Source organism: Echinops telfairi, unplaced genomic scaffold, assembly GCF_000313985.2.
Source record: "Echinops telfairi isolate 266 unplaced genomic scaffold, ASM31398v2 ScPeMD7_23;HRSCAF=83, whole genome shotgun sequence".
NCBI classification, from domain to species: domain Eukaryota; kingdom Metazoa; phylum Chordata; class Mammalia; order Afrosoricida; family Tenrecidae; genus Echinops; species Echinops telfairi.
The window spans coordinates 88,403,944-88,412,850 of NW_022103920.1; positions in this window are offsets into that span (position 1 = coordinate 88,403,944).

Sequence of the window (8,907 nt, forward strand, 5' to 3'; positions counted from 1 at the left end):
CCCAGCATTGCCAGGCTCAGACTGAGCCTGAGCAAGCTATTCAGATGCTGTCAGGGCAACAGCGTAAATGGAGACTCCTCGTGTGTGTAGACCTTAGTATGAAGAAGGCTTGCATCTAGTATCATTGGCTTTCCTAACACCCTCTCCACTAAGCTCCTGGGCTGGGGCCATGCCCAGATTTTATTTGGGGTGTATGGCTTAGAGAAGAGGAACTGATGTGGGCTGTGAGGCCCCTTGGAGGGGGAAGGATTGAATATGTTCCCTGAAGGAAGAGAGGTGAAGGGTAGAGGGCACTCCAGGTGGAGAAGGCAGGGCCCAGGTGCTTGGTGGGCTGGGGGTAGGGGAGGAAGGGGGAAGGCAGATGGTGGGTTGAAATGTTCAGGCTGCGTCCAGGCTGGGTCATGAAGGGCTTAGAACACTGGACAATGGAGCTTGGGCTTCTTCCTGTGAGCTCCAGGAGCTACGGAGGGCTTCCCAGCCAGGATGGTGGCAGAATCAAATTGATTTAGAAAGCCGCCCAGCCGCCCAAATCTGACACCAGTCCCCCTGCTACCGACTCAATGCCAACTCATAGCAAACCTATAGGACAGGGTAGAACTGCCCCTGTGGGTTACCGAGATGGTAACTCTTTAGGGGATTAGAAAGCTTCGTCTTTCTCCCTAGGAGCAGCTGGTGGCTTTGAACCACCTGTGTATAGCCCATGATACCACCAGGGCTCCAACGGAAAGTCTTACATGGTGAGAATGTGGGGAGCATCAAAGGCCAGATGCCAACTTCTAGGAAAAGCCAGGTGAGAGGGGCACGTAGGGGACCCAGGGACCTCATCTCCACTCTACGGCCGGCAGGCAGGTGTCAACCTCGAGCTGCCGGGACCTCTGTCTGCTCCCTTTTCAGCACCAATGGCTGCAGCTCTCCTGGGAACAGTCCTTACAAAACATCCCAGTCTCCTGGCGAAGGCTTCCTCCACCCACAGGCCTTGGCACACCATGAAGGATGGGCCTCAATGCGAGGAAGTGCCTAGGCCTTTGTTCTGACCCTAGCCACGGCTGGACCCACTGCCCATTGTTTTCTGTGTCATGGGTGACCTTGGGCCTGGCACCTCCAAATCCACCATGGAAGACAGCCAGGCTGGCAGGCTGACTCTCTGTCCTTCAGCGCCTCGGGGGTCCTTTTCTGTGCTCTCAAGAGTCAGGACCCCCAGATCTGGTCATCTGGGGTCTTAGTAGGCATTAGGAAAGTCCTCAAATCCCAGGAACCAGAAGCCTCTCTTGGACAGGGGAGAGAACAGAGAGTCCCAGCCTCTGAGACTCTTGCTTCCTCGGCATCTGCTGTCCAGGTGTGTGTGTGAGGGAGGGGAGCTGGCTCCCCAACTTGTGGGTTGTGGCCTGTGGCCTGTCAGGTGGGATCCACACTGATCAGATCATGGGTCTGAGAGGAGTCTGTGTAGGATGGTGGAATGATTACCAGCTCGCCTCTGGAGCTGGGTTTCTCAGCACGTCCTCAGCAGCGGCAGCTTTGGTTTAAGTTAGAGATCAAACGCTTTTGAAAGCAAAGCCCTCTGAAGTAGGAACCATCAGAACAAGTGGCTCTCGGGCAGTGATGACGATCAGATGCAAAGTGCCTGGAACGGGGCCTGGGAGGCGGTGCACACCCAGTCAGCAGCGTCCCCTTTGAAAGCGAGAGGGCTGGGTGGAGGGACTGGGAGCCTGGAGAGCCCCTCTCGGAGATTCACCAAGTGTGAAGATGGGAAATGTGGTGAAGGAGGGGGAGAGCTGCACATTGTCTATGTCAGCTGATCCCTGAGGTTTAGCCCCTCTGCAAATGCATATCTCATTCCCCAACCCCCAGCCCCCACAAGAGTTCCTGGGATAGCTAGACAAATGCCTGCCTTTCTGGTGAACCTGGAGGGACCCTCATGTCCACTCTGAGTTCTGAGCCCCTCGTTCATAGGAGGGTCAGATGAGGTGTCCCCAGAGAGCGGGGCACACAGTCAGCAATGGCCCCACTCGGAGACAGTGGCCTGCTACAGATAGAGAAACTGAGTCTCACAGGGACTTGGCCAGGCCCCCAAGGCAGATGTATGGCTAGTGACCTTCAAACCCAGGTCCATGGGATGTGCCCCGGCCTCAGGGACTGGTTGCCAGAGTTGAGGGAAGGCGCCAGGCAGGGCTGAGAAGAGCCGCCCCTTCTCTCTTACCTTCCCTGACTTCCTCCTCCATCACCAGTCCTGCCTGCAGGCGCTGGAGATTCTGGAAAATTCTGTGTGTCCTGGTTTCTACACACACAACTATTGTGCAAGACAGCCCAGCCTTTCCTTCAATTCAGATTTCTCCCTCGAGCAGGCTGGAGAGAATGATGGGTCACAGCCCCCATCCGGCCCTGCCCAGAGGAAGCCTGCTGGGCAGAGGCAGGCACGGAGGGGTGCGTACCCAGCCCCAGCTCCTCCATCAACACTCCCCCCACCCCCCCAGCTTCTCACCCCCACTCTGGGAGGCCCTGCAATCACAGAAAATGCCAACCACTTCATCCCACCCCCACCCCCCACCCCTTCTTCCCCTGTAACCCAGACACACCTTGGGTTTATTTATCTAAGGGCTTTCCATTTCCTTTTCTGGAGAGTTATCTGGGTTCTGTACTTCCCTGTCACCAGAAAGGAAGCGGGGGGCAAGGAGGGCCGTGTCTTGCTGGGGCAGCCAAGGAACATGTGAGTAAGCCCCGGCAAGGACTCCCAGACCCCTGCAGGCCATGCGTGACCCTGCCTGGCCTCTTCTGATGTGAGGCTAGGAGGGCATCGAGGCCCCTTGGGTTGGCTGCTGAGATGGATGCACTCGCATTAATTACAGCAAGGAGCCCTGGAAGCATAGTGGGCAACACATCCTGCTGCTATCCTCAAAGTCAGGGGTTTGAGCCCCCTACTCCCGGCTCAGGAGAAAGATGAGGCTGTCTGTTTCTGCAAAGATTTGAAGTCCCAGAGGCCTGAAGGTTTGGTCTACTCTGTCCTCTAGGGTCGCAAGGAGTAGGAGCTGACTCAGAGGCAGGGGGTTTTGTTTGATGAACAAAGAAGCTTGAGTGGGGACAGTGATGGGACCCAGGGCTTTGAAGCTGTGGCGGTTGACCAGCTCTCTCCTTCCTGCGTTATAGCAGTAACTGCAGACTCCCGTCCTTGCCATGCCTGCAGCCGCAGCTCTTCTGCGGTCCTGGGGACAGCGCCTAAGGCTCCCCGCTCTGCACCCCCTTCTGGGTACCCCTCAGTGCTCATGGGGCACCGCCTGGAGAAGCACCGGGTGGTCCTGGGGCCCCAGGCTGTGAGGCCGGCGGAAGGGCAGCAGCCACTCTCTCCTCCAGCCCCTCTTGGTGAGACAGCTTCCTGCCCAGGCCCCAGGCCCGGCAGCATACCCCATGCCATCTATCTTTCCCTGGGAACCTTCCTCTCCACAAACCAGCTTCCTTCCCTCCCACAAACATGTCTGTCTGCCACAGCCCCTCCTCCAAGAAGCCTTCTTGATTATAGGGACAGGGTGGGGCTCTTCCGTTGCATACAGAGCCACCTCCCCCCTGCCCCTAGCCTACCCTCTTCCTGTGGCTCAGGCCTGAGCCTGGACCCTGCCCTCCCCAGAAGCACCCAGGGCAGCAGGGCAGGGCTTTTGCTAGGCCACTCAGGCCACTCAGGCCAGTGTCTGGACCAGCTGGTGGCTGAAGGATGCTCTCTCAGGGCGCTGTGCGCTATAAGCTGTGGATCTGCCTCCATGGCTCACTTCGTGGGGCTTCTGGGCTCGTACCTGCTTCTCAAATTCCCCAGTGGTAAGATCTGCTGGGTCAGTTCTTTGGACAGCCAGGGGCAGGGAGACGACCCTCTCCTGGGGGCAGGCAGTCACGAGCTAGTGAACACCTCTTTCCCTTTTTGCCATGGCGCCCAGGAAACGCAGGTGGAAAATGATGATGATCTATTGGCTGTTAACTGCGTTCTCCCTTTTGGGGATGTACTCCTTGGATCTCCCCTCCTCAGACTGCCGGCTGGGTGGTGGTGGTGGTGGAGAGGGTTGGTGAGCAGGGATTGGAGAGCAAGCCTGGCAGGTCCCTCTTTCTGGACTGGCCTTCACAATGGTTACTTCTGGGGTTTGCACATGGGGGTACTTCCTCCTGCTTGGGGGGGCACTTCCCACCTGCCCCGGGGATGCCGCCAGTGTTACATTTTATCCTATTTCATGTGCCTAGACCTGGTCTGGGCCGAGACAGGATTGACAGGAGAGGACCGGGGCGTCCTGAGTGCCAGACGCTGCAGCCCTGGCTCTTCAAAGGTCCCTGTGATGTCAACCTGGAGGAGGAAGGGAGGCAGGGAGTCCCGCCTCCTGCATGCAGCAAGTCCTTCCTACTCCACAGTGCCCTGCAGCGCTCAGCTCTGCCCACATGGGCAGGGGCAGATGCTGGGGCATCAGGTAAAGATGGACTTGCTGCAGGTGGCATAGAGGAAGTCACGTCAGCCCTCAGCCACAGTGTACCTGGGTGTGATGCTCTAAATGTCCAAATGCTCCAATGCCTGGGGATTCAGAGGTGCTTGGATCTGACAGGGGAGGGCCCCAGCGCCCTGCAGGGGAGGGAGGGGGGTTCCTGGGATTGGTGGGCATATGCAAAGGAGGGAGCATGTGCACTGGAGGGAGACTGTGGAGCTGGGCGCAGGGGCCTGCCCCGGGCAGGGGCCGTGTCATCGTTTTCTCATTAGGTGAGACAGCGATCCGTCTGTGTGAGATGATCTTGCTGGCCCTGTGGGTTCCAGGAATGTTGGCTCTACATGAATCAGATCCCCGGAGGGAGGGGGCTCCCAGGGGATTAACCTCGCCCTCCTCTCCCCTCAGAGGACTCACCCGCCCTCCTCCCTGTCCACAGCAACACAGTATCCCAAGAGGGTGGCCCCCGGGTGCCCGCTGCCCGTTCCTCCTCTTCTGTGGAAACCCGACACTGGTAGCGGACCCGAAGATGGCTAGTCTAGTCCAGCTTTGCCTGTAATGAAATCTCCCTCCCTGGAGGAGGAGAGCAGACAGCTGGGTCAGGCCTGGTCCCTGTCCCCATCCTTGTGCCCACCCAGGGTGGCAGGGACCACCTGGAGGTGCAGAGAGACCAGGGCACATGTAGACAGGCAAAACACTCCCAGAAGAGGCAAGACAGCTTGAAGCAAGACAGCTACAGAAATGCAGCCCTGACAAGAGAGCTCCACTCCTCAGGACAGCAGAGGTTCTGGCTAGAAGGCTACAAGAAGCAGGGATATAGTGTTCAAGATTGGGGGGCAGGGGAGTTTCCGAGGGAGTTTCTGAGGTGAGATGAGAGGGTAGCAGTGGGGTAATGACCATGGTGTGTGTCTTTGTACTGTGTGTGTGTGTGTGTGTGTGTGTGTTGGATATGTACACACCTGTGTAGTGTAGGCTACCTCTCCAAGCTGAGCCTCAGTTTCCCCATCTGTACAATTTCACCCAGAATATTGGACCACCCTCGTTGCTTCATCTGAATCCAAATGGGGGTAGGAGACTTTGGAGGCAGGGTCTCCAGGAAGGGGAGTACAGAGCATGTGTTCTGTGGGAGAGAATTATCATGACATGCTTGCCGGCCTCCTTTCCAGGGTCTGGAAGCCCCAGTGTGTATGAGATGAGGCCACCCTCCCAGCACAGCAGCGATTGCTGTCCCTTGGGCTGGGGTGGCCCTGGCCGCCAACATCCTCATTCGGGCTGGAGAGTCCAGCCCGCCTCTCAAACCTCTGCTCTGTTCTTGGCTGTGGCACATTCAAGCCAAACCCATCTGACGCTGCCAGGCCCGTTCTGACTCCCGGTGACCCCGGTGGGGGGTGGCAGGTGGAACTACTCTGTGGGGGTTTCTGGAATGTCTCTATTGTGACTGGGTGAAGGTGTGCAGAGCGGCAGTCTCACATGCAGCAGTTCACACACATTTTGCTTCAGCTCATCCATCGCATCCATCCACTCAGTGCTCCATCCCTCACCCTACTTCCTCCCGGAACTTCCTCTTTCCATGCCTCCTCCTTTCCTAATGCTTTCACGCTGTCCCTGGGTAGCCACTGCCTTTATGATCTCAACTGGCTGATTATTCCAACATAGGGGTGAGTCCAGTTTCAGGCATGAAGGGTGACGATGAACCAGAGTCTTGGGGGTCCCGCCAGTCTCTGTCTGACTGGTGGTAGGCTTGGGCTCTTGGATGATTTTGAGTTCTGTCCCACATTTTCCTTCTCCTTGGTCCAGGACCTTCTACTGTGATCCTTTCCAGAGCAGCTGGTCATGCTGCTGGGCACCATCTAGTTCTTCTGGTCTCAGGGTTGGGTGGGTGGGGGACTGAGGTTTTTCTCTTGGGACTTGTTGTTTCCATCCGATTTTCAGTTTTCATCACTGGTCTTCCCTCCATGTAGGGAGAGACCCGTAGCTGCACCTTAGTTTGCCGCCCATGAGCTTTTATGTCCCCAGACACCACTCACCAAAGCAGGATGTAGAACACGGTGAATAATGTTATGTCAATTGACCATGGTGTTCCCCTGAGATGCCCGTCATCTTTACAGAAAGGAAGAGCCCAGCTGATCTTGTGGGGTAAGGTTGGACTGCAAACCACAGGGTCAGCAGTTCAAACCCACCATCTGCTCCAAGAGAAAAATAAGAGGCTATCTGCACTCATAAAGAGGTACAGCCTTGGAAACCCGAGGAACAGCCCTGCTCTGTCCCAGGGGGCCACGCACGAGGAGTCAGAATCGACTCGGCAGCTGTGGGTGGTTTTTCCGTTTTGGAACCTGACGAAAGCAGGCCGCCAGCTCATCTTTGCCACGGAGCTCCCTGTGGGCTCAAGTCGCCAGCCATTACAGAGTAGCAACCAAATGCAAACCACTGCCGTTACCCAGCCTCCTTAAACGCGGGTACATGCTAGCAGGGCTGATGGCAACTTTTTTCCACCCTATTTCTTGTGGCACCTCCCCCGGCGGCATCAAGCAGGGGCTGTTGCTAGACAGCCGATGTTAAATCACCAAAACAAACTCCTGCTTTCCAGAAATAAGTGTGACCCTCCCTTCACTCCCCACCCTCCCCACCCCCTGTTTTTTGCCAGGTAGGGCAGTGATGGAGGCCGGCAGGGCCAGGGCTGGGGCAGAGGGTGGGAGGAGAAGTGGACAGAAGGCAGGAAATGAGAAGATTACTAAATTGTTCCACCTCTGGTGAATCATTGGTGGCCCTTGGAAGCTGGGTTTGATTTAAAGGGGATTGTGTGTTGCCTACATGGCCAGGAGCTGTCTTACACAGGAGGAGGCTGCTAAATGCTGGGTGCCTCCTCCCTGGGGGGAGTCAGATGGTTGGAGAGCAGAGCGCCCCCTCCCTCCCCCACTCCCATACCCCCCCGCCCCGCCTCCTGTCTAGCTCCAGGCTCTGCTCTGCTGGGGGACAGCTGGGACCACCCAGTGGCATCACTGGGATTGGTGCTACTCAGTGTGATAACTCAACCTCCACCCAACTCCACCCCATGGACCTTCTCCCATACTAGCGCATCCAGAATCCTTAGTAATTTTTTTGTATTAATGTTACTTGTAAACCATAATTCCCATCTATCACTGAATGTAATGGCAATAGTAGTGACAAATAACTAACAAAATTAGAATAAAAAACACTCACTGCTATTGAGTCAATTCCGACTCATAGTGACCTTCTAGGACAGGGTAGAACTGCCTCTCTGGGTTTCTGAGACTAACTCTTTAGAGGAGTAGAAAGCCTCATCTTTCTCCCTCAGAGCTGCTGGTGGGTTTGAACTTCCGATCTGTTAGCAACCCTATGCATAGCCTTCTATGCTGTCAGGACTCCCTGGAGCACATTAGGAGGTGCGTGAAGTTATAAACACAGAGTTGAAACTCTGCCTCGTAGACATAGCACCAGATGCAAGTCAGCTTACAAAAGTATTTCAGTCGATATGCGTAGCTACAGGAAGGCTTTTACTAACAAATAAGAAACTTCTGCTGAAAGACTGCATACAAATTTTATAGGCCGTCATTTTGGTGTCACGCCCTCTGACAGTGTCACCCGGGTGTTGTCCACCCAACCCCGTCCCCCCGCACAGTCCTCATGATGCCACAGGGATGGTCTTCAGGGACCGGCTTCCCTCCTCTGAGGGCAATGAGGGCTGGGCTGACAGCTGCGCCTAGAGGGCGGGACTCACAGCTTCTCTGGTGGAGGGGGTCAGGCGAGGTGGGGCAGTTAGGTGGGCTTCCTGGAGGAGGAGGATGTGTATAGATGCCAACATCCAGGGCCAATGAGCCGGAAGGCATGAGGTCAGCCCCTGTCTGGAGTTTGGGTGAGAGGTAGGAAGAGAGGTGCCAAAGGCTATGCAGGGTGGTCGGTAGAGAGTCCTGGGAGGGTCTAAGGAAATGTATATCACCTTTCTGGTTCTTGTAGGAACATCGATAGCCTAGTGGTTACATGTTGGGCTGGCAACTGCAGAGTTGGCAGTTCGAAACCACTAGCTGCTCCATGGAAGAAAGACAAGGCTGTCTACTCCCTGAAAGAGTTACAGTCTGGGAAACTCAACTCACAGAGGGCAGTTCTACCCTGTGCTAGATGGTTGATATTAATTGTTTGCTTGTTTTTCAATTTGTTTTGATGGCAGTGAGGTTTTTCCTTTGTTTTGTCAGGTACCTTGTTCCTGTAGGCTTGCAGACAACTCCAGACAGTGCCCCCGTCAACCCATGGCCTGAGCTGCCCGAGGGCCAGAGCCAGGAAAGGATAGGGGTGAGTGCTGTCTGGGAGACCTTCAAGCTGAGGCTGGTCTGCAGCTCTGGGGCATCAGAGGGGGTTCTCTGTGAGGGGACACCTGCTGACCAGTCCCTCACCAAACTTCTGCCGTATCTCCCCGCCCTGGATGTACTCTGCTCAAGGGAAACAC